General features: G+C 49.6%; 1 protein-coding gene across 2 annotated transcripts in view; it reads right to left on the reverse strand.

Moving 5' to 3' along the window:
* FAM168A (family with sequence similarity 168 member A) overlaps window positions 1–20,697 on the reverse strand; it is a 180,067-nt gene extending 159,370 nt beyond the window's left edge. Inside the window, exon 1 of one of the 2 annotated variants that reach the window (XM_030475794.1) lies at window positions 20,561–20,697. The gene's annotated coding sequence lies outside the window, so the exon portion shown is untranslated. Of the gene's footprint in view, window positions 1–6,282; window positions 6,306–20,560 lie in introns of those variants that run through there. The other variant, XM_030475795.1, reaches the window with a different exon arrangement.
* Between the last annotated feature and the right edge of the window lie 3,134 nt (window positions 20,698–23,831).

Here is a 23,831-nt window from a genome sequence, read left to right on the forward strand (position 1 = left end):
AGACCAGCCCCCTCCTGCGTCCCTCCTGAGCCTCCATGCTCCATCAACAAACTGAACCTAATACACAGCAAGAACATCCCCTGTGTTGGCTTACACAGTTCTAAAAGAAAAGTGATCAAATAGAGGGATTTCAAGTGATGGAAAGTGCTATTTTTTCCTCTTATCATTCATTACAAGGGGTGCTCCACCTCTCTAATAATGCCTCACTTCCTCTGCCCTGCCCAATTTCCCCTTTAAAACACTGATTTTAGGTACAACTTCCTTGGATGGACACTCAGTGCCTGGAATTTTCACTCCCTGATGCTCCTGCAATCAAGCAACAACCAGACTGAGCTCTGAGCTTCTCCCTGTGTGGTTTTTCTAGTCCTCAGCCTATTTTTGTGTTTCTTCTCTTCCCCTACGACTTATCCAAGAGCTATTTCAAGAAATGGAACTCATACAACATCTTCCCGTATGAAAGTCACGAGTCCCAAATACAGGAATGAGATTGGGTCTCTTCTAAATATTTTCTTGCTCCTGAAGTTAACAAAGATCAAAAAATATGCATTTGCCTTTTTTGCTACAGCATCGCCCCTCGTGTTCACACAACCCTGCTCACCACTGACCTTGTCATCCCTGTCAGCATGACTGCCTGTAATAGCAATACCACTCTCTCCTTACACCTCGTGCTGGAGGCAACTCTACCTCCAGCAGCAATGTTTTACTTCTATTTTACTTTCCTTTTTGAACACAGCTTAAATCAAAGACAAAGGTGCCAAGCCCAAGGTACCAAGCTATGGGAACCACCTTGAGTGATGATACCTGCCCTTGCTGAGCACATCTCATCATAGAATCATTGAATTCCAGGCTGAAGGGACCTCAAGGATCATCTGCTCCAACCTTTCCAGGCACAGCATGACCTAGACTGAATGCCCAGCACCCTGTGCAGCCCAATCTTAACAGTGTCCAACACTGGGGAGTCACCACTTCCCTGGGGAGATTATTCCAGTGGCTGGTTGTTCTCATTGGGAAACTTTCCCTCTTGTGTCCAGTGGGAATCTCCCCAGGAGGAACTTGTGCCCATCACCCCTCGGCTTTCCCATGGGAATCCTTGTCCAAAGGGAGTCTCCATCTTCTCTGCAGCCCCCCTTTAACTCCTGGCACATGGGATCAGGTCTCCCTGAGCCTTCTCTTCTCCAGCTGAACAGCCCCAGCTCTCTCAGCCTTTCCTCACACACTGCCCAGCCCTTGGATCATCCTTGGGGCCCTTCTCTGGCCCCTCTCCAGCCCATCCACAGCTTTTCTGTGCAGCAGGACCCAAACTGAGCCCATATTCCAGGGGTGGCCTGACCAGCGCCGAGCAGAGTGGGACAATGACACCTTTATCTCTGTGGTGATGCCCTTGTTGATGTTCCCCAGCACCCTGTTGGGTTTCTCACAAAGGGATATGGCACTGTCCCTCCAGGCTGGGCAGCTGGGAAGCAGGAGGCTCCACCAAGGTGTCCATCAGCTCCTCTATTCCATGGGCCATCCCACACTGTTCTGCCCCTCTGTATGACATGTCATTCACAAACAGTGCTGAGGACACTGCTTCAATAACACTAATAAAAACACTTTTGGGTCCACCCTTCCAAACCCCATCTGTTTGCCCATGATAACCTCCTGGTTTTAATCTGATTAATACCATCTTTCTCTGATAACACGCTGCCAATTTGCTTTATCAGAGCATCGCTTGGTTCTACAACAGCTCAGAAGCCACAGTTCCCTGGGATACAGTTCAAAGAGCAGCTTCATTTGTTGATACGTCCCCTGAGGTTCCAGCACAGCGCAGGGTCTGCAGATGCTGTGCAGGGCTGAGGTTACTTCTCAGTGCTGCTGCTCTCCTCTGAGCTACTCATCTGAAACAGCCATTTGAGCCCAGTCAACCCTATTTAATTTCCTAGAGAGAAAATAAACCTATTTAGGCATTATTAACTTAATATGAACTTGACAGTAAGTTGCAATGTAAATCTGCTCTAACAAGATTGAGTTCAAGTGTTTAAGAGCTACTTTATTGTTTGAGGTTTGGCTGTGTCTTGATATTCTTAGATGAAGGTATTTTTAAGGGGTGGCTGTTGCATGTCTAAGGGATACCAGGCAGAATCCCAAATAGGTAAGTTGATAATAACCTTGGAAAAGTGGATTTTCAGAACTTTCCTGAGCTCTGGCTTTTAAGTGACGTAAGTTTAGAGAAACAAAAGAAACTGAATCACAGAATCAACCAGGATGGAAAAGAGCTTTAAGCTCACCCAGTCCAACCGCTCCCCAGCACTGCCAAGACCACCACTAACCCATGGCACTGAGGCCTCGGCTACACGGGGTGTGAACACTTGCAGGGCCGGTGACTCCAGCCCTGCCCTGGGCAGCCTGTTCCAATGCCTGAGCACCCTCTGGGGAAGGAATTGTTCCTCAGCTCCATCTAAACCTGCCCTGGGGCAGCTTGAGGCCGTTTCCTCTTGTCCCATCCCTTGTTCCTTGGGAGACCAGCCCCCTCCTGGCTCCATCCTCCTGTCAGGCAGTTGCAGAGAGCGAGAAGGTCCCCCCTGAGCCTTCTCTTCTCCAGACTAAACCCCCCAGGTCCCTCAGCCGTTCCTCATCACACTTGTGCTCCAGGCCCTGCACCAGTTCCGGTGCCCTTCTCTGGACACACTTCAATATCCCAATATCTCATGAAAATATTGCTGGTTTTAATCTTTAATGATGGGATCTCATCCATTTTGTGTGTTTTTGCAAAGACCAAGTAGTTACCTAGTGACCAAACCAATGACCCAGTGCTACTGAAGGCACTAGTCCAGCACCACCAAGGATGAAGAGTATCATGGAATGGTTTGGGTTGGAAGGGACCTTAAAGCTCCTCCAGCTCCAACCCCTGCCATGGGCAGGGACACCTTCCACTAGAGCAGGTTGCTCCAAGCCCCTGTGTCCAACCTGGCCTTGAACACACACACCACCTGAACCTCAGACAACCTGCCACCAAAATTCACCACAACAGACATCCTGCAAGTCCAAACACATATTGTTATTTCTATGAGAACCAAATCACAACAATTTGAGTCCTGCAAATCACACTGTTATTAAGACAAACATCTTATTTAAACAATTCTTATCAGATAAATACCTTTATTCTATCTATTGAGCTTGTTTGGAGGTTCTATCAGGGGAGTGCAGCTACCATATACACCTGACTGATGAAAGGCAGGTCTTCTTCCCTGTGAGGGTGCTGAGGCGCTGGCACAGGGTGCCCAGAGAAGCTGTGGCTGCCCCATCCCTGGCAGTGTTCAAGGCCAGGTTGGACACAGGGGCTTGGAGCAACCTACTCTGGTGGAAGGTGTCCCTGCCCGTGGCAGGGGTTTGGAACTGGAGGAGCTTTAAGGTCCTTTTAACCCAAACCCTTCCATGGTGGTTCTATGATTCTACGCCTCTAGTCCAACAACGTGTGATTCTGTGCAGTATCACTTCACAAATTGAGTGCAACCACAACACCTCAAACAGCTGAAGATTCAGGAAATAAGAACATAATGCACTATAGTTGCCTTTAAGACAGTCCCCTAGACAAAAATCAGCATTAAGATAAACTCAGGTCTGATACATTAGACGGTGCAATCATTCTGAAAACAAACAGAGTGAGTTAAAGAAAGTTAGAATTAAAGGTAAATTTTAGGACTCAAACTATACTTAGGGTATGAAACTAAAGATTACAGCACAGAGCCTTTCCTGCCGTGGCAACAAACATGTTTGGAGCTGAGATATTTTCATGTCCATCATCCCAGATTAGCTGTAATGTATTTTTGAATAGAGTCCTTTCATTTTCCTCTCCTGTTGGTAAGTGAGAACAGAATCCTGAGGGTTTGTTAGTAACGTGCATTACAGTGTCAAACAGGAAGAAATCAGCCCTGAAACCCAACATTTCTAAGACTAAATGCTGAAGGAGCAGCACTTTTCATGGCTCAGCTCCTGGAAAACAGAGTTGGGTTTAAAAATCAGGTACCTGCAGCCTTTTATCTCCTGAAATTAGAGGGATACAGTTATCTCCAAAACCTATCTTTAAAGGTCTCCAGCCAGCAAACGTCCCTGCCCTATCTGATAACATTTTGGCTTCCTTTCCTGGTTTTAACTGGTTTTGTTTCTGCACTCTTGTGTGTTGCCTACAAACAAAGAATGAATCAAATCAGGAAGAAATCCCCAGGGTTAATTATATGGAAGTATCAAAGCAATCCTGCGTGGAATTTTTGGCAGCAGCGGATTGTTCTCCCCTCTCTAAATAGGAGATAATCAAGAAAACAAACCCAAAAGGTGCTGCCAGGAACAAGTCCCCATTGATTCTGGTACTTTTGGGGGAGGTTTCTAGTCTCAGAATCCCCCACATGGAGATTTATCCAAGTGCTGCCCCATTTCTGTGGGTTCTCACTGTAGTGCTTGAAATGGAAAAGGAGGGGTTTATCAGCTCTTATGCTACTGAGCACGCTTTACTGTTACCACTGTGGCAGGAAGCACAGCTCCAATTAAAGCACATTTCCTCCCTCAGGATCTGGATACTCCCCAATAATCTTAAAATGGATACTCCCATTCAATTATTTCCCTCTAAAAAGATTTGCAGAGGCTACTGATCTCCAACAAAGCATCAGGGTTTCGTCTTAAGAGCATGTCTTAAGCAAATTATATCTCTTGATGTTTGTTTCTGACCCCTTTTTACTAAATGGAAAGAAAGATCCCCCAGAGCACAACGGGATTGAGTCAGCTCCTGGTGTCCTCGTGAGCCAACAAAAGAAACACTTATAAAATCAATAAATAAATAGAAGGGAGTTGTCCTTCTAAAATCATGGAATCAGCCAGGTTGGAAAAGACCTTTAAGCTCATCCAGCCCAACCGCTCCCCAGCACTGCCAAGGCCACCACTAACCCATGGCACTGAGGCCTCGGCTACACGGGGGGTGAACACTTGCAGGGCCGGTGACTCCAGCCCTGCCCTGGGCAGCCTGTTCCAATGCCTGAGCACCCTCTGGGGAAGGAATTGTTCCTCAGCTCCATCTAAACCTGCCCTGGGGCAGCTTGAGGCCGTTTCCTCTTGTCCCATCCCTTGTTCCTTGGGAGCAGAGACCAGCCCCCTCCTGGCTCCAGCCTCCTGTCAGGCAGTTGCAGAGAGCAAGAAGGTCCCCCCTGAGCCTTCTCTTCTCCAGACTAAACCCCCCCAGGTCCCTCAGCCGTTCCTCATCACACTTGTGCTCCAGGCCCTGCACCAGCTCCGGTGCCCTTCTCTGGCCCCGCTCCAGCACCTCAATGTCTCTCTTGCAGTGAGGGGCCCAGAACTGACACAGGATTCGAGGTGCAGCGTCTAGAAGTCCTAGAAGATCATAGAATCCCAGACTGGTCTGGGTTGGAAGGGACCTTAAAGCTCATCCAGTTCCTACCCCCTGCCACAGGCAGGGACGCCTTCCACTAGAGCCCCATCCAACCCAGCGAGACATGATCCCTGAACTTACTTTCCCCTTTCAATTCATGCTTTGCAAGGTTTTCCTTGGTTATTTGCAAGGTTTTCATGTAGGTTCTTTTCCTGCCAGCTCAGTGCCTTGAACCACCTCAGCACACCGTCAGAGAAGCATCACAGGCAGTGTAGCAAAGTGTCCCATTCCCTTAACTCAAACACATGGTAAAACTACACCTCCAGGATGCTCTTCCAGTTCCTGAAGCCAAACTTAAGCTCATTTAAGTCAATAAAATCATGGTATTACCAGAAGGTGAGGTCTCACCTCTCCTCCCTTCTCCTTGGCCACGTGTTCCCAAGTACAAGTTCACACCAGGTGGAAACATCACTGGGCAGCTCCAAGCAGAAGGTGGCTCAGCACCATCAGCATCTCATGAAATGATGCCTTTGACACAAGATACATTAGTGTGCAGCAGGAGGGAGGGCAGAACTGCAGCTTTCATAGCACTGAGGACTTGCACCCACTTAAACCAGTGACAAAAGCAGGTTCTCAGCCCATCTGATGCACATTTTACAGAGGGGGAACTGGGCTTAATGATATTTCTCTACCTCGAAAAGCACTGTTATGTTACCTACAAGTTGTAAGAGAGAAGGAAGCCTCAAAAGTACTTCAGGTGGTTTTAGTACGTAGTTTAAATGCTCTATTATCAAAACACTATCTCCTGATACTTGGCTATCAGAAGAGCCCTCGGAGCACACTGTATTTCCCATGAGGAGGCAAGCAAAAGCCTTCAGTATGTGCTGTATCAAGGGAACGAGCTAAAATTACTGCAAGACACCTACACAAAACCTCTTGCCTTCAAAGAACAGCCTCAGGATTGCTGGAGTTGGGATTCTGGATTCCCTTCAGGAATTTGCAGCCACGAAATACAACCACTATTGTTATTCTGCTGAGATATAGAAGCAGACGGCAGCAAAGGGTCCCTTTGTCTTCAAGTTTGTTTTGCACTGCAGGATCTCAGAGCTTGGGGATGTATCTTTTATCATCAACAGGACTGGTTTAGCATCAACAAGAACTGACGGTCAGCTCGACAGGGAGCAGTTAGTGCTTGAGATGTTTTATGGCTGCCGGGAAGGAAATGAGCATCTGATGCCCCTTGGATGCTACTGATTTACACAGGAAGAATCCTACGGATGTACCAGAGCCAGAAGTAACAGTAATGGGCATAATTCAAACTTTCTAGATCATGGAATCACAGAATCCCAGCTTGAAGGGACCTCAAGGATCATCTGGTCCAACCTTTCCAGGCACAGCATGACCCAGACTGGATGCCCAGCACCCTGTGCAGCCCAATCTTAACAGTGTCCAACGCTGGGGAGTCACCACTTCCCTGGGGAGATTATTCCAGTGGCTGCTTGTTCTCACTGGGAAGAATTTCCCTCTTGTGCCCAGTGGGAATCTCCCCAGGAGTAAAGATGACTATGGGGGTGCTGAGGCGCTGGCACAGACTTTTCCCAGAGAAGCTGTGGCTGCCCCATCCCTGGCAGTGTTCAAGGCCAGGTTGGACACAGGGGCTTGGAGCAACCTGCTCTAGTGGAAGGTGTCCCTGCCCGTGGCAGGGGTTGGAACTGGAGGAGCTTTAAGGTCCCTTCTGCCAGCATTTAGGGAGGGCAGAAACCAAAAGCCAAAGAATAAGGGATTGTTTTCCCCGATGTTCTTCCCACTATCTTTGATTAATACAAACACACAAAGCAAGAAATAGGATATAATAATAAAAAGGTAAAATCACAGCAAGGTCAGATAAAACCTAAACCCACCAAAGACAAACACAACTTTCTCCAGCTGATGCTGCAGGAAGAAAACTCTGTGATCCATACGCTCTGCAGCTTACCTTGATAGCCAGAAAATCCTGATAACACTGAGAAAAACATATTCCAGAATCAATGTTCCCCCCCTGCCCCAGGAGAAAACTGCTGAAAGTCCTCTCAGATTTAAAACCAAGATTGTCAATGGAGTAAAGCCCAACTAATCCTGGCTGCCAGCAGGGGCCTGGGGATGGAGGCTTGCAAGGAGATAAGATTCAAATCAGGAGTTTCACAGATCAAAGGCACCAGCGTGAAGTGGGAACCGAAACGAGTGAGGCACCAGAACAGTCTCTGCAGCACAATCTGGGAGAATCATCTCCATGGAAGTGGGATAATTTGGTGCTGTTTGGACATCTGGACAAAACTTAAAAGATAAACTCCATATAGAATCATAGAGTTATGGAATGGTTTGTGTTGGGATGGACATTAAAGCTCATCCAGCTCCAACCCCTGCCATGGGCAGGGACACCTTCCACTAGAGCAGGTTGCTCCAAGCCCCTGTGTCCAACCTGGCCTTGAACACTGCCAGGGATGGGGCAGCCACAGCTTCTCTGGGAAAAGTCTGTGCCAGCGCCTCAGCACCCTCACAGGGAAGAGCTTCTGCCTTATCTCCAACCTGAACTTCTCCTGTTTCAGTTTAAATATAGGGCGCAATGAAGGAATCCAACCAGGCTCAGCAAAACACAACCACCTTTTCATTCCTTCCTGTGCTGGACGAGAGGGGAAGTCCTCGCTGTGGCATCTCCCAATGTTTAATCTATCTATCTTGGGAAGTACAGGCATTACCAAGCCTTTTTTGCCATATTCCAAAGGGGAAACTGAGGCACTGCTTATGCAGTTGGTGAACTGGAGGGAAATTGGGGGCATGGAAAGCACCAGATGCTGGTATAGAATCATGATGCGACCCTGAGATCATCGCTCATCACTAGCAAAATGCCAGTCACAACAAAAAAGGTTGGTAGATTGAGATGAGCTCTGAGGCAGAAGCTCTTCCCTGTGAGGGTGCTGAGGCGCTGGCACAGACTTTTCCCAGAGAAGCTGTGGCTGCCCCATCCCTGGCAGTGTTCAAGGCCAGGTTGGACACAGGGGCTTGGAGCAACCTGCTCTAGTGGAAGGTGTCCCTGCCTGTGGCAGGGGTTGGAACTGGATGAGTTTAAGGTCCCTTCAACCCAAACCAGTCTGGGATTCTATGATTTCGGTTCTCCAACAGGGAGATCTCCCCTGATGTGAAAGCACAAGGTTGAACCAGATTATGAATTCACCCCAAAAAAGTCTCCATTGAAGACAATTCCATTACATGGAATTTTGGATGAAAAGGCTGGCCACAAACTGGCCTAACATATGTGAGTAAAAGAACTTCCCAAGGGCTGAACACAAACCCAGAGCATCAGGCTTTGTTTTGGGAGAAGGGGATGCTACATAAGCCACAGAGACCAGGAGAGAACACACACACTGTCGAGTACTGACAGAGCCAGAACATCAGTGAAGAGCATCAGGAAAGCAGGAGAAAATCAAGGACAGCCAGAGAAATCCCTGTGGTGTCAGTCACACACACACATGTGCATGGATTTAGAGCTGGCAGGAAAAAAGGACCTGGAATCATGAGCAAAACTGGTCTCCTGCTGTTTGCTTCAGCCTGTGCTGGGGAAAACCAGGCTCTGCAAACATGCTCTGGGAATCAGCACGACTGCCTCCGAGAAACACCTGCCTGGCATCGATTTCCCCTTCTAACACATGATCACAAATATTGGCTAAACTCGGGTCAAAAATAACCACACGGATCGGGAACAGCAACTCGGCATCGGCTGGAGCTAAGCAGATGAGGAAAGATTTCAGGGATCCTGGAAAAGAACGGAAAGGGAAAGGCTAAGTGAGGTTTTGGCAGGCAGTGTGTGGTGCCATGCCAGGCTTCTTCCTCCCTGTGCTTGAGCGTGCTAAGAGAAAGCTCCCAGGATCTGGCAGAAGCTGCCTCTCAAACAGGCAGGAAGCTGCCAGTCAATGGGATCTTCTACACGAGCCAGTGGCTGTTGCTGAGTGCAGAGCTCAGGGAGAGGCAGAACCTGCAGCCGAGCGCCTCAGAACACCAATGCTCTTAGCCCTGCACCCCGGCACAGTCTGACAGCACATCCACAGGCAGCTGATCCCCGAGCTGTGACACACATCCAGCACTTGATGCAATAGGAGACACAAAAAGGTCATTGAAGCGAACAAAGCTGCGCGACTGATGAGAATATTTGGATTTGAGTGATGGAATGATCCTGCAGGGAGCAGAGAGAGCAGGAATTGCAAAGGCAGCATCCTTCCAACTAATAAGACACCTTCCCAGATGAAACTGCTGATGCAGCCAGGAAAGGAATAAGCTAAACACAAGAGAAGGACACTTCGAAGGGGAAATGAGGTTCAAAGTCAGACAAGAGCATCCATGGAGAAAATGGATGTTCTGTTGCTATCTAGGGATGTGAGGAGGCTGAATTATAACGGGAACAAATCAAACCCTGACCAGCCAGAAGGAGGAAAATAAAACCTGATGTGATGAGCAACTGGACTTTAAAATCATTAGTTCACTGGTGTTCAGCTATGAAAGGGAAGCGATGGCTGCAACGTGGCCCTATAAGAAGGGGAGATAAAAGGTTCAACTCTTTGACAGTTCTTAGCACTGCAGAGGAACTGAATTTCCAGGGGAACTTAGAATCCCAGACTGGTTTGGGTTGGAAAGGACCTTAAGACCACCCAGTTCCAACCCCCTGCCATGGGCAGGGACACCTTCCATTAAACAAGGATCTTTTGGGTACGTGACTCCATAGGATGAAAAAAAGAGGGTGTATGGAAGACATATAGAGGACACAGGACAGGTACAGAAACTCTCAGGAGCAAGTGATTTCAGGGGATTAGTTTCCCAAAATCATAGGGGACAATTAAAAACACAAAGTAACTATTTGGGACTTAATTATAAGCAGTAAAACTGTGGCAATCACTGGACTGGAAGCCTTGACAGCAGAGAGAAATATATATTTAAATCTGAGTCTGTTCTAAGTCTAGTTATTCAATCAGGATTGCAAAATGCCTTGATTTAAATAATTGATCTTCACTTGTGTGATGTTTGTACTTTTTAATTATCATCTTAATGAAATACCAGCAGCATCAGAGAATCATTTAGGCTGGAAGAGGCCTTTAAGATCATCAAATCTGTCCGTAATGAAAATAGGCATCACTTAAGATGCTGATTTCTCACAAATATAACTTTGCAGAGGAAAAAAATGAAGGAATTTGCATAGAGATGATCCACTTCTATTCACCACAAAGTTTCAAAGTGCTTTTGGGATCAAAAAGGAAATAGCTACAGAGCAGAGTTTGGAAAAGCTTCTAAAGTAAACGAGAGATTTAACTCCCCTTATGAACAACGGGAAGATCCTACAAAGCATCATAGAATCGCAGATGGGTTTGTGTTGGAAGGGACCTTAAAGCTCCTCCAGCTCCAACCCCTGCCACGGCAGGGACACCTTCCACTAGAGCAGGTTGCTCCAAGCCCCTGTGTCCAACCTGGCCTTGAACACTGCCAGGGATGGGGCAGCCACAGCTTCTCTGGGAAAAGTCTGTGCCAGCGCCTCAGCACCCTCACAGGGAAGAGCTTCTGCCTCAGAGCTCATCTCAATCTCCCCTCTGGCAGCTTAAAGCCATTCCCCTTGGCCTGTCCCTCCAGGCCCTTGTCCAAAGCCCCTCTCCAGCTTTCCTGGAGCCCCTTTAGGCACTGGAGCTGCTCTAAGGTCTCCCCTTCAGGAGCCTTCTCTTCTCCAGGCTGCCCCAGCCCAGCTCTCTCAGCCTGGCTCCAGAGCAGAGCTGCTCCAGCCCTCGCAAGCAGCTCCGGGGCCTTCTCTGGCCTCGCTCCAGCAGCTCCATGGACACAGCAATTTGGACTGCAAATGCCAATCAAAGTGGATTTCAACACAACCAAATGCAAGGTGCTACCTTAGGAAGCATCTGAAAGCCAGAGACCCCAAAACACAGTCTGAGGCACCACCAGGCAGGAAACTGCCCAACGCTTCCCAGGTCAACACCACATGTTTGACTTACCCACAGCAAAAACCGAAGGACTGTTTGGTTATTATGAGTTCCCTCCAAAGGGAAAAGTTATTGGGTATCAAAGGACCTTTTAATTTAGACAAGAAAAGGCCTTTGGAAGCAATAGATGGAAACTAATTCAAATTAGACCTCAATATTTAATCAGAGAGAGTAATTAATTGCTAAAAATACAACAGGAGAAGTGGTGGACTCTTCATGACTTGAGATCTTCAAACTCAAACTCACTGCCCTGGTAGAAGGTAAAGAGTAGCCCAAAATAGTCATTAGGCTCCTTTTCCTGGGAAAACTGAAGTGTCTGAGGTTTCCAGGTCAGTCTAATACAGCCTTAAGCTCTAGGAACTCTCTTCTAAATCTATACAGGAAGCCACCAACACAGCATTATCCCAACAGCACACAAAGCAAACCAAACCCATCTCCTGGCCTCCACAGGGGGAGAAGCAGGACAGCATCTGACCCAACCGTGCTGTGCAATAGCAGAAGAAATCTCTGGGCTCCAGATTTCCATGGTGAAAATAGTGTCAGCACGTCTACACACAAGGATCTTGCAAGGCTTAACCCGGGGAGGTCTGCAAAGACCTTCCCAGAAGCTTGGACAGAAGCAGCCTCAATGGTATATACACAGCTACAGGTCACTGGGATAGAGGGAGCATCAGAAAGAGGTCATCTCTTGGTTGAGTTTGGCAGTGGTGGTGTGGAAGAGAAGGAGAGGACAACATGAGCTGTGCTGGACACTTGCTAAATGGCAATGCAAAAGCAACCAAGAGCTCTGAGGGGTTTATGCGTGTTCTTCAGAAGTTGTACCATAAAATGAGGATTCACAACCTCAAAACTTCTCAATAACACCCATCTGTTGTAAAACACACAACACAACAGCGTTTTCACAGTCACCCAGTGGTTGAGGGATCATCTCATCCAAGCTCCCTGCTCCAGCAGGGTCACCCCCAGCACATTGCTCAGGATTGTGTCCAGGCAGCTCCTGAATATCTCCAGGGAAGGAAATTCCACAACCTCTCCGGGCAACCTCCAATGCTCAGACACCCTCACAGTGAAGAAGTTCTTCCTCATGCTCAGGTGGAACTTCCTATGGTTTAGATTATGCCTGTTGCCTTTCATCCCATCACTTGGCACCACCAAGAAGAGTCTGGCCCCATCCTCTTGACACCCTCCCTTCAGATACTTGCACCCACTGACCAGATTTCCCCTGAGCCTTCTCTTCTCCAGGCTGAACAGGCCCAGCTCCTGCAGCCTTTCCTCATAGGAGAGATGCTCCAGACCCTTCATCATTCTCACAGCCCTTTGCAGGACTTGCTCCGGGAACTCCAGGTCTCTCATACGAGGGAGCCCAGACCTGGACACAGTGCTCCAGGGGAGGCCTCACCAGGGCTGAGCAGAGGGAGGATCAGCTCCCTCGACCTCCTGGCAATGCTCTTCCTCATGCAGCCCAGGACACTGTTGGCCACATTGGTCCCAAAGTCCCATTGCTGGCTCATGAACAACTCGGTGTCCAGCAGGTCCCCCCAGTTACCTTTCCACAGAGCAGCTTTCCAGCAGCTCAGCCCCCAGCTTGTGCTGGTGCCGGGGGTTATTCCTCTGCAGGGGCAGGACCCTGCACTTGCCTTTTGTTTTACAAAGCCTAAAGCACTTTAAGACATGATTTCTTGATGGGAATGCCAACAAACACATATGTGAAAACCAGCTCCAGGAATTACACAAGGAAAGCTGAAACTCAAATGAGAACAGATGATGATACCACATTTATCTCCTGAGCCCACAACATAAGGCTACTATCACAGAAGTAGCCAACTCAAACCAAGTATCTTCTCTACAACTTCCATTTGCATGTGAGCGTGTTATATAAAGACAGGGAAAGAATTCTTAGGGAAAGAATCAGCCCATATGCAGAGACTCAGCTACACGGGAAAGTTCAGCAGTTGGGATTCAGATGCTGCAGTAAAGACAAAGAAACCATTTCTCAGATTTATGGTGCTGCATTTTAAGACTTGACTTCAAAAACTCTGTTGTGAATCCACATCGAATCAAGAGCCTGAGTTTTAACCTACTCTAAGAAGAGCAGGAAGTGAGTAAGACAAGTCTGATCTCCTCCTCCAAACCACCACAAAGCCAAATGGAAACCTTCTAGCTGCCTATAGCACACAACGCTGAAACTGGACAACTTTTCAATGGGGAAAAGTCATAGAATCATGGAATGGTTTGAGTTGAAGGGACCTTAAAGCTCATCCAGCTCCAACCCCTGCCACGGGCAGGGACACCTTCCACTAGAGCAGGTTGCTCCAAGCCCCTGTGTCCAACCTGGCCTTGAACACTGCCAGGGATGGGGCAGCCACAGCTTCTCTGGGAAAAGTCTGTGCCAGCGCCTCAGCACCCTCACAGGGAAGAGCTTCTGCCTCAGAGCTCATCTCAATCTCCCCTCTGGCAGGTTCAAGCCTTTGGAGTTTTGAATAACCACACAAACGCCCTTATCCATTCCAGGAGCGAGCTGTCATCACCCACAAATCCAAGTATAAAGCACCAAAAGGAAAATAGGGGAATAGCAAACTGTGCTCAGAACACTCACTTGTCTCCAGGATGTATTTCCAACAGCAAATTCCACATATTATCAAATTTAGAGAGCTGAGTATCTAGCACCAAAGAAAGGAAAAGCCCAAACACTGCTTTAAGTCGTGGCAGATAAACTAAAGTGTCTGCTGCCATAAAAGAGGCAGATCTTTTATATGAAGCCCCACATTAAATTAGAAGCAAGAAAAAACCCTGCAGAACCCGAGCTGCTCTGAGCTAGTTTAACTTTTGCTGCTGTCTGCAATCTTTATCCATGTTATCAGAGAATTAGACATGCCCAGCAGGCACGATGGCATCAAGGCTTGCTTTTTTTGCCAGTTTAGTACTTTTTCTCTTATAAAATACGCTAAGGTTGTCTTCCATAATCCTCCCAAAGCTAAGACGTTCACCTTACAAATACACTTCAGCATTTATCTTCCTGTTGGGGCAGTTATTGTATGAATTCTATGATAAACCCCCTTTTTCTGCTCTCACTTTTCATTTTCCCACCTTCCAGTTTTCCACGTGCCCATTTCACTCACAGGGAGGAAGGAAAGACAGGGAAAAGTACAGCCAAACACAAACCAGCATCTCCAAATCCTGTCACGATCGCCTCCTAAATGGTTTGCTGGAGAGAGTCCATAGAGCCACATTTTGTTCCTCCCAGAAAGCACACAGTCACTTGAAATTCCTTTGCAGTGCTCAGAGGTTCCAGCACATCCATAGTAAACACGACTCAGAGGAACTCTTCAAATAGTACTCAAGTATTACTCACACTGTGAGGAAACCAAATGTGTCTCCATCACCCTCAAAGGAACCTCGTTCCTCATCTGTCCCGTTGAAAAGTACAGTATTATGCCACGAATATCATCCTCATCATCACTTCCCTACAGGGTTCCAACAGGGAAAAGGGATGAAATATAAGGTTTACCTCAATACCAGCACAATGAACTGTGTCATCTGCTTCCAGACTGAGAGAGAGCTTCTAGAAAGAGAGATAATAACAAAATGCTCAGATTTGAGTGAAGTTCTATATTCAAAATGTACCTGGGAATGACTCAGGTTTGTGTGCTCATGCTCCTCTTTGGTGCCCAAAACACAAAAAAAGGTCTGGTTCTTAAAAGCTGCTTCACACTCAAAAGCTTCCACAAATTTCAGATGCTGTGCAAATGCTGGATATACCTTAAGAGCTGGATCTTCCCTGCTGGGATCTTAACTTTGGCTCTGGGATTCTTGCTCCAGACACCCATCACAAAGCACCTGCCTCTCCACAACAGAAAACCCTGAAAAGTCACTTTTTCTGTTGCCACTGATTCAAACTAAGTCAATAACCGTAAAATCCCACACCAAGACAAACCCCCCACCAAAGCAAAGCACTGATATATCAGAGCACAACACAAAATGACCTTGGAGACATTCAAGGCCAGGTTGGACGTGGCTCTGAGCAACCTGCTCTAGTGGAAGGTGTCCCTGCCCGTGGCAGGGCTTGGAACTGGATGAGCTTTAAGGTCCCTTCCAACACAAACTGGTCTGTGATTCTATGAAAATACATACACATTGTCCCAAAAGCAGCAAGACAAGCAATTACTTCCTATGAAGTTTCACACGAAGGCCATCAGCTATGAACCACAAACAATTCAAGCTCTTCCCCACCTGCTCAACACTTCTCCTAAACTCCATCCTACAACCCCTATCTCTTGGTTTTGCAAAGGACCACACATAGAAGAGAAAGAATAGTTTGGGTGGGAAAGGACCTTAAGATTATTCAGTTCCAACCCCCTGCCACGGGCAGGGACACCTTCCACTAGAGCAGGTTGCTCCAAGCCCCTGTGTCCAACCTGGCCTTGAACACTGCCAGGGATGGGGCAGCCACAGCTTCTCTGGGAAAAGTCTGTGCCAGCGCCTCAGTACCCTCACAGGGAAGAGCTTCTGCCTTAGATCCAACCTGAATTTCCCCTGTTTCAGTTTGAACCCATCACCCCTTGTCTATCACTCCAGTCCCTGATGAAGGTCCCTCTCCAGCATCCTTGGAGCCCCCTTCAGACACTGGAAGCTGCTCTGAGGTCTCCACGCAGCTTCTCTTCTCCAGGCTCAACAGCCCCAATGTTCTCAGCCTGGCTCCATACAGGAGCTGCTCCAGCCCCTGATCATCCTCGTGGCCTTCTCTGGACTTGCTCCAACAGCTCCATGTCCTTCTGATGTTGGGGACACCATTTTCCTCCCATATTTAGTGCTATCAATGTTTTAAACCCCAAAATAGGAACAGAATGACTCAGTGGAGTGGAAGGAACAAAAAGGTAACATGATTTGATGCCTCTGGAGAGCTCCATCCGTGTGGCAGGTAGTCGAGCCACATGGAAATAACTCTTGAAAATTTATTCCCAGTTCTAACAAGTGACAGATTAAGAGGCAATATTTTTTAATTCGAAGAGTTAAAAGACTGTCAAAAGGCAAAAAAAATGGAGAGAGGGATTTTATTTACTGTCACCAAAGCAAAAATCTTCATCTGTTTATTGAAGAGATGCACGAGAGCACACGAGAATCCAGGAACATCAGATGGGACTGATGGATTTGACTTTGAAATCAGCAACAAAATGCTGTTTACGTAGTTTGGGAAAATAGTTTAGAATACGATGAGAACACTTTTCTCATTCAATCATTTTGCATCAACTATTTCTTTGGACTGAACATAGAATCACAGAATAGTTTGTGTTGGAAGGGACCTTAAGATCATGCAGTTCCACCCCTCTGCCACGGGCAGGGACACCTTCCACTAGAGCAGGTTGCTCCAAGCCCCTGTGTCCAACCTGGCCTTGAACACTGCCAGGGATGGGGCAGCCACAGCTTCTCTGGGAAAAGTCTGTGCCAGCGCCTCAGCACCATCACAGGGAAGAACTTCTGGCTTAGATCTAACCTAAATCTCCCCTGTTTCAGTTTGAACCCATCACCCCTTGTCCTATCACTCCAGTCCCTGACAAAGAGCCCCCCTCCAGCATCCTTGTAGCCACCCCTTCTTATATTGGAAAGCTGAACATGGTGCCTTGGAGATTTTAAGCAACAAAATTGAATCTAATTGATTAGAAAGATCACAGTGCATTAAGAAACAAGACCATGCTTGGTTATGAACCTCCTTTTCCCAGCCAACTCCTTCTCAGATCTCACACGATCTCACCAGCCAATAAATCAGAGCTGGTGCTGTACAAAAATGACCTCACTTGCACTTTGGGAGTGATGCAAGAGTCCCTCCTTCCCAAGCACACTGGCTAAGAACACAGTTCTCATGGGGATGCTTCAAATACTTCTCAGTCAGCCCGGCACTGGGAGGAGGAGGTTGGCAGCACATTGCACGTCTGTCACCTCATGACAAGGGTCACCCAGCACCTCCACAGTGTGGGGTGACAGTGCTCAACCCTCCACAACCACCCCAGGAGAAGCCAAGAGAGCAGAGCATGGTCCAGCCAGCACAAAGGGAGCTAATTCAGGGCTGAAACACACAGTTAGGACGTGGTGGCTTAAGGAGAGTTTATGAATTGCAGAGGAAACAGAAAGTACACGGAGCACTTGTGCTGCGGAAAGGGAAATCGGGGCCTCTGCAGACACAATCGAGCCCAAAAGGCATCAGTGGAAGACAAATGAAGATCATAACCCGGGCTGAAGGGAAGAGTGAGCTCAGAAAGGAAGATATAAAAGTTGTGTTTCCCTTTTGACAGCCTCATCAACTGCTACCAAGCACCTGAGAGCTGGATATCCACTGAGAGCTCCTGGGTGGAAACAAGGAGGTTTCCAGCTACCGGAGGAGAAAGGTCTGAACTGCTCCTGTGCCACAGGCAGCAGCAGAAACCCACCTGGCTTTAAACCAGGACTGAATCCTCTTTATGCCACAGGCACTGGTGGGTAGGACTCGGTGATCCAGGAGCTCCATCCCAGCTGTGAATGTCCCACTTCCCAGAGAAGGAGATTGGTGCTGATCTGACTGCGGTTGCCTTTGAAGCTTCCCAAAAGTGGGTGCTATCCGGGATTAAACACCCACTTCCCTCACCTGAAGTGGCTGCATTTGCACCTACGCTCCTAAACTGAGGTCCAGAAGCTCTTCTAGACAGATCAGCTAATGAAATTTAGCCTTAATTTCATTATCATTATGCAGAAATGCTTCTTTGAAGCCTTTTCACTTGCCTGAGACATGTTTTTAGGAACACCGACAGCAGCATCACCTTTCTTTCCTGTTCCTCCCTGTTATCCATGTGGTGGTTTCCATAGGGGAACCCATATCCATAGGAGAGCACAAAAACTCCACTGCCAAGCTTTTAAACATCCTTAATAGTTCACCCACTGCAATGCAGACTTAGCATTGAACTTGACAGATGAGTATCACCCAAGATCACAAAGGATCTCTCCAAGATGTTCTCCCTAAAGGACCGTATCCCATAATTATTTCACATTTATTTGGATGCATTACGGGTGTTTCTTTATGATTCCTCACTCTGGACAATATTTCCCATTACGACAAATTCAAACCACCTTCATGGCATGGAATCATTCTGCTTCTGATCCCTTTGTTCCGAAGGGGAAGGGTTATATATGTACCTCTCCAAAAGTGTCTCTACTAACAGGCAGGGATTTTAATCAGCTAAAGAGTATGGAAATACCCCCATAAATCTGAACAGTAACATCTGAACCGCTCCGCACCACATTCCCTAAAGCAAAAGGCCACTGTAAGGACATCATGGGGGAGATACCTTCTGATAAATGGGAACATTTAGTAAAACTAACATAACATAAAAGTTCAGATGTGTAAGTAGCTAAGTTCAGCTTTGTAACTTCCAGCACGAAAGTTAATCAGATTCAATATAGATTTCAACCAAAAAATATAGATTCAACCAAAAACTACACTGCTAACTGATACCAGTCCTTTTAATGATTACATGCATGTAGCAAGAAGAAATAACCAGACTATAGGTGTTGTTTGGGGTGGGTTTTTTAATGTACTCAACCAAAAAGGTCAGGAGAAGCCATGAAACAGTTAAAAATCCAACCTCACAATCAAAAAGGATTAAAAATGATAATAAAATAAAGCATTTGGCTGCCAAGTGCTGATTTCCCTTTTCTTTACATTGCTCCACATCACTCCTCAATTGGAGTTGTCCTCAAGAACCACTTCACAGTTCACATTCCATGAAATAATGCAGTTGATGCAATCAAGTCCAGCCAAATGTTTCCCTAAAGATGTTTCCATCATTCCCTTTCCATAGGCAAAAAAAGCTCTCGCTTCCTCCATCACGATGGAACAGCAAGAACAAACACAGCACTGCATCTGAAATCATATTTGGATTAAAACAGGAATAGAAGCACTCGGGGTTCCTTTCTGCTTAGCACAACATGCCTTTGTCCAGGAGAAGGGAAAAAAAAACCCCTTCAACCTGCTCATTTTTCTACATTTGACAGAATTCAGCACTAAACAAATGCCTTTTGAATGAAATTCCGGCTATGGAAATCCAAGCCATAACCTGAAAGCTTATCACGATGTGCAGGGAGGGGGGAAATCCCCCCCCAAATCCAACAGAGCACAAACCCTTTTCTTGATAATGAGTATTTATTTCATTTCCAATACTTGAAAGCTCCTCAGCTTTCCATCAAGGCACCTTTTGGGGGATTATTCACCCACCGTCTAGCGATGGACTTCACCACGCTGGAAACCACAACGCCAAAGTATTCCAAGCAATTATTAGTGAAGGAAAAAGGAAGAAAATAAGCAGCCTTTTGATCCAAATGAACAGAAACCACTATTTTATGAAGGCAGGGAGGATAACGCCGCCTCACGTCTCGGCACCTTGCGCTCTCTGCTTTCAGGCTACAGATGTTGCACCCCGACATACCCCCTCTCACCAAACCTGGGCCATTTTAAACCCCGTCCAAAGGCAGTGGGATGAGGGACACGGCCACAACTCGGCCTCTCCCATCCCATAAAGTTGCTGGCGGGCTCCCTAATATTCCCTTCTCCTGCTCCCACCATCATCATCATCATCCCCACGTGCCCCTTTCGCTGTTCTCAGCGGGGATGGGGTGAAGCGGTGCCACCCCCCATCCCTGGGGTGCCCCCACATCCCCACACCGGCATCTCCCGAGGGGTTCGAGCCGGGCACGCAGAGGAAAGCGCGGTCGCTCCATTTCCCTTCTTCCACACCAAGAGAAGGTGAAACTTGCCTTGGCCACGATGGGGGGGGGGGGGGCGGTGTTCAGGAGGCTCCCCCCGGAGCCAAGCACCTCGCAAAGGGGGGCTGCTGAGGTGAACCGAGCCCCAGAGCCCATCACCGTGGGGATGAACCCAAACCCCGCCGCTACGGCTGGAGGGGGGGGGGGGCCGGGAACCAAGCCGCGGGCCGGGTCTCGCCTCCCCAGGGCGGTGGTCTCCCCATCCCACCGCCGACCCTCCACTCCGGGGGGGCCACAGCGCTGACAAAACGCTCCCCCCCCTCCGCCGCCATCGCAGCCCCGGCCCTGTCCCCTCACGGGGGGGGGTGTCTCGCCGCCGCCGCCGCTGTCACCCGCAGCCCCCCCTCAGCGCCCTCCGGGGGTGTCGTTGTCCCGTCGCCGTCCCCCCCCCCGCCTCCTCTCCCCTCACCTGCGGCTGCTCGGGCGGCGGCGTCCCCTCAGCCGGTGCGGCGGCGGCAGCGCTCCCGCTCCCGCTCGCCCTCCGCCCGCTCAGCGGCTCCTGCCTCTGCCCGCAGCCGCTGAGGGAAGGGGCGGGGGGGGGGGGGGGGGGGGGGGGGGGGTGTACCACCAGCGGGACCGTTACAGCCGCCGCCAGGACTACGCCTCCCGGCATGCCCCGCGCGCCGCCGCCGCGGCTCAGCGCTGGCCGCCCTCCGCGGGGCACGCTGGGTAGTGTAGTTCGAGCTGCGAGCGGGGAGGGAGACCGGGCCCGGGTAGCCGCGGGGTACGATGGGAGGTGTAGTGCTGCTGAGGGGGGGGATTGCGGGGTATGGCGGGAGCTGTAGTACCGCGGGGCATGCTGGGAGTTGTAGTCCGCGCTGGCTGAGGTGGAGCGCGGAGGCCGCGGCCGCGATCCCCACCGGGACGGGCCAAAGGCGGCTCCGGCGGCCCCCGCGGCCCGGCCCTGGCTCCCGGACACTGCCCGAGGGCCGCCGGGTGAGCTCCGCCAGCAGCCAGGCCCGCGGCGGGATGCTCGGCCTCGGGACCAGGCCTTCCTCCCCCGCCCCGGCCTCCTCCTCCTCCTCACAGCGCGGCCGGGCCCCGTCCGTCCCCTCACACCCAAACCAGCCCCTCGCCCCCCAAAACAACCCTCCCGCTCCTCCTCTCCCCCCAATTCCTTCTTTGTCCAATGTTGGGGGGGGCAGCCACCCCCTGAGTGCTTGGGGAAGGGGCTGGTGGAGCCCCATGGGCCGGGGAGGGGGAAAGGGCCCTTCCTCGGGAGCACAAACGGGAGGTTTTTATGTTTTGATGCAGAAACAGGCGTGAAAAGTCCACATTAAACCTTTAAAGAGGGACGGGCAGCGCCCATGGGTGCGCGCAGCTAAAAGGTGGGTGCAAACTGCGTCTCTGCAGCTCGGCGCCCACGGTTTAGGGTGAGAAACGAGTGCTTTGGGAAAAGCGCTGGTGTCTGGGAGGGAGCATTGCAGTGGGTGTTCAGCCAGGGCCTGACAGCACCGGGGCACAGCGCCTCGGAGGTGGTGCTCAGCTCTGGGCCCCTCACTGCAAGAGAGACATTGAGGTGCTGGAGCGGGGCCAGAGAAGGGCACCGGAGCTGGTGCAGGGCCTGGAGCACAAGTGTGATGAGGAACGGCTGAGGGACCTGGGGGGTTTAGTCTGGAGAAGAGAAGGCTCAGGGGGGACCTTCTCGCTCTCTGCAACTGCCTGACAGGAGGATGGAGCCAGGAGGGGGCTGGGCTCTGCTCCCAAGGAACAAGGGATGGGACAAGAGGAAACGGCCTCAAGCTGCCCCAGGGCAGGTTTAGATGGAGCTGAGGAACAATTCCTTCCCCAGAGGGTGCTCAGGCATTGGAACAGGCTGCCCAGGGCAGGGCTGGAGTCACCGGCACTGCAAGTGTTCACACCCCGTGTAGCCGAGGCCTCAGTGCCATGGGTTAGTGGTGGCCTTGGCAGTGCTGGGGAGCAGTTGGACTGGATGAGCTTAAAGCTCTTTTCCAACCTGCTTGATTCCATGGTTCTACCCACATGTCCCCTTCTCACTCCCTCAGAACACTCGGTGCTGTTCGAAACTGTTTGCTTTTAGTGAAGATTCACACTGTCAGTTTTGTTTCCCAAGCAATGGGAACACCCCCCTGGGGAATCAGGGAATGGGGACAGGGGGTCCCAGGGGTGGCAAGGGCCATACCCGAGCTGCTCCCTTCCATTCCTCACCCCTTGACATGCTGGTATGAAGGGACTGTTGTGAAAACCATGTCAAATAAACCATGTCAGGAATGATTTCTCCTTGGGTGTTTCTCCTCTGGGGTGGAAGGTGCTGGTGGCACCGATGAGACCTGTTCAACCACAGTTATGCCCAATGTTGTACGGTAAGAAAGCCTCCAGTGTGACCTGGGGGCTCTTTAACAGCCCACCAGAGGTGGTTTGTCACCCCTGCAAGCCAGGTACCGACCTGTGCCAACAGCAAACGTGTTAGTAAGAGAAAGAGCAATTGATAGCACATCCTCGCCTGCACCCCAGCTTCACTCTTCTGAACCCCCAGGGCTTCACCCATCTGCCTCCACAGCAGAAGGGCACAGAGGAGACCCGCCAGGGGAGATGCTGCTTTCCTGCATCATGTGAGACATGGAAAGACTTTCCAAATCCTGGGTTTCCTACCCAAAACCCAAGGCTTTGATTAGGACAGGGGGAGACGTGCACCAGTCACCAATCCACCACCCGGTGCTGGCTTCTTGCTGTAACAAGCACCTGGGTGAGACGAGGCCAGAGCCCAGTTGGAGGAAAACCAAGCTGGAAGTTTCAAAGTCCAAATCTTCCTGAGCTGCACCCGGCTGCTGCGGGAGGTGCCCAGAGAAGCTGTGGCTGCCCCATCCCTGGCAGTGTTCAAGGCCAGGTTGGACACAGGGGCTTGGAGCAACCTGCTCTAGTGGAAGGTGTCCCTGCCCATGGCAGGGGGTTGAAGCTGGAGGAGCTTTAAGCTCCCTTCAACCCAAACCAGGCTGGGATTCCATGATTCTATGAAAATGGGGTGAAATCCATGATTTGGCTCCCCCAGGTGAGGAGCTGAGCCTGTTCCCACATTACATCCTCTCCCTCCTTCCTCCTGCCCAACTTCACCAGCTGCAAACAACCTCTTGGCTCCTCAGCTCACCATTTCCACCCAGTGTGCCCCTAATTTATCCCATCTTACCCCCCTCAAAAAACCCCAAATTGCACAAAATGAACAAGCCAAGCCCCCAAACCCCACCCCAGCACCGTTTTATCCCTCAGAGGAAAGCAGAGCGATGCAGCGATGCTTTACTGGTCTGGTCTGCAATGCCCAGCACCTCCATTCTGACCTGTCCCTCACAGACACGTGGCTGCCTTAATGTTTGTTCCCTGGTGGGTTTATTTCTGCTGGTTTATTGTTGTTGCTGCTGTTTCCCTCCTCCCCTTCTTGTCCTGAGCTCAATGTCTTCCCTGTCAGCGACCAGGGGCTGCAGCCAAGCAGAACCCATTAGTGCAGAGCTTTAGGTTTTCAACCCCATGAAAATGTGCTGCCATTTGAAATAGAGCATCTATTTCTTTCCCTCTGCAGTGTGTCCTTTTGCTGCCAAGGAGACAAATTATTCTGGTCCTGTGGCAGAGCTCACGACAACGTGGCAGAAAAGCTTCAAGAACGATTTATACCAAACTGTGACATACATCTACCTGCAGAGGAGAGGCCCAATACCATTGAATAACCC

The sequence above is a fragment of the Strigops habroptila genome, chromosome 2, assembly GCF_004027225.2.
Source record: "Strigops habroptila isolate Jane chromosome 2, bStrHab1.2.pri, whole genome shotgun sequence".
Classification (NCBI taxonomy): domain Eukaryota; kingdom Metazoa; phylum Chordata; class Aves; order Psittaciformes; family Psittacidae; genus Strigops; species Strigops habroptila.